This window comes from Bactrocera latifrons, unplaced genomic scaffold (assembly GCF_001853355.1).
Source record: "Bactrocera latifrons isolate USDA-ARS-PBARC rearing strain unplaced genomic scaffold, ASM185335v1 scaffold_74, whole genome shotgun sequence".
NCBI lineage: Eukaryota > Metazoa > Arthropoda > Insecta > Diptera > Tephritidae > Bactrocera > Bactrocera latifrons.
In genome coordinates, this window is record NW_017537423.1 from 1,301,160 (window position 1) to 1,303,731 (window position 2,572).

Here is a 2,572-nt window from a genome sequence, read left to right on the forward strand (position 1 = left end):
ACTTTCATCAATATTTTTTTAATTTTTTATTTGTCAGCCTATTACTTAATTCACAGCGAATTTTTAGTGAAAATTAAATAATATTCCCTCTTATTACGAAATTCTACGAATTTTCTGCACAAAAACTATTTATTACTTCAAATTATTATTACCAAATCAAGCAAAGGCTTCCAAATGACCGTTGAGCGCGAATGTGAACACGTGTGTCGCCCCTCTTGTGCGCTTTTGTTGTAGTGAAATTTTTCCTCCACAATTTCCTTTGCTTTTTTTACGAACGCTTATTGTTATTGTTGTTGTTTTGTCTGATGGCAGTACTGTACTTGTGATTTCATTTCATTCCGTGCATTTATTTCGAACGCACAGCGACAAACGACCAACAATGTGCAGCTTAACGCGTCGGGTCTTTTCATACTTTTTTTTTTTATATGTTGGAAAATTTAACATTATATTCAAAATTAATTGTTCCAAAGTTGCTTGCTTGTTATTGCCCAGTCGTTAAAAAAATACACTTGGGTAGCAAATAAAAAATAATCTAAATCTAAAAAAATAATAAAAAATTGGAAAAAAGTGAAATAATTTCATTTTCATTTGAAGTGAAATTGCAGCATGAGCTTTTAACGGTCGCAATGACTGTACTTGTATGTGTGTGTAAAGCGTTTTTTGTTCGGCGCATAATACGCATACAGACGTATACGCATGTGTTGAACTCCCTATGCAACAAGACGTTGTAACGGTGTTTCAAAGTCATAATCAATCACAATGTGCACTGACTGCATATGTATGTGTGTATATATAGATACCTAGGCATTTCTGTTAAAATCACTTTGAAATTCCACCTTTGCTTTCCTTCCATGCTTAAATTGGTATTTTCTTTCTTCATTTTGCCCAAATTGGTAATTTTTTTAATATTAATTTTTACATGAAACTAAGTTTTTATTTTTTTTATAAAATTTTAATATTTCTTATTAACTGTTAATTTTTTTTCTTTCTCTGACAATTTCGATTTTTTAATTACTTTATTTGGTTTATTAGAATAAATTTTTTATTTGGAAAGTTTCGCTTTCTTATTATTTCTCCAAATTTAAAATTTTTGGTTATTCAGTTATTCAATTTTATCATTTTTTTCTCAATTTTTGAAAATTAAAAAATTTTAAATTTTTGAAGAGAAAAATTCTTTTTAGTTGATTTTTATACCTTTTTGAACTTCTTTATATTTTAAAATATTTTTTTTATTTTTACTATGCTTCAAAGATGCCATTACATTTTTTGAAGAATTGAAATAATTTTAAGAATTCAAATATTTTAAAATTTTTTTTTTAATTTTTGCTCTAACTATAATATTTTGGTGTTTTTGTACTCAGTTTTAATAATTTCTAAACAATTTTTATTATTATTTTTAATATGTTCAGCGTTAAACTTTCAAGAATTCTTAACTTTTCTTAAAATTTTTTTTAATGTTTTTGAAAATTTTTTTGAACTTTTAATAAAAAATAGTTTTCAATATTTTCCGATTTCATCTTTCTTATGTGTGTTGTCATTTGGATATATTTCCATTCATCTTTGTTCTTTTTTCGTAATATTTTCAGTTTAAACTTTTCGGATTTTTTTTTTAAATTTTTAATAAAAATAGTTTCCTTTATTTACCGATTGTTGTAGTTGACATTCACTTTCGTTACAAATTGATTTTCCATTATCGTTATACACCACTTAATTAGTGATTTAAAATCGTTTTGATGCGTCCGTTTTCTTTACAATCTTCCCATTTGGCAGACAAAATTTCACTAGCCCATTGAAATTACGCGTTGGTTTTTTTATTTGTTTTCATTTATATCTCGCTTCTTCGTTGTCACTACTTGGTGAGACTTCAATGGAAATTTTTAAAACATTTTTGTTTAAAAAATTATTTCTATTTTTCTTTGTTGTTGTTGTTTCTTAGTAGCCACCTAAATGCTTATGCGCAACATAGAAAACACAACAAATATTGTGCAATAATTTTGAATTTCACACTTCCAGTTGACTTTGACGCAAAGCTGAACGGCGCTGCAAATCGAAGTAAGCTCAACTCACGTGGTAATTAATGGCCTCAGGGGGATATGGGCCCTCATCCTATGAGCTAACTCAGAGCTCATTAATTGTATGCTAACAGGCCATCATAAATATGCTCAAACAAGATTAGTTTTTACCACCAATTATAGTGTGAGTTGAGTTGAATGATTATTAAAGCGAGTTTCGTAATTTACAAATGTAAATAATTTCAAAGTGACGAAGTTTTCTTATGCAACTAATTATAATCAGCGTTTGTTTAAATGAGAATTCAATTGGCGAGAGAAAAATTGTTGCAAGTCAGTAAGTCTTGACAAAAAAAAGTATTTTTTAATAAAAAGAAAAAATATTAAATTTTGGAAAATTTTAAATCGAAAAAGTTTCATATTTTTAAAGTTTTTTTTCGAATTTGAAAATATTATTTCTGTTTTAGACAAAAATATTTTATTTAAAAACTGATTTTTCAGACTTTCGAAAAAAATATTTAAATTTTTGTAAAGGAAAATTTTTATTTATATTTATATGTATA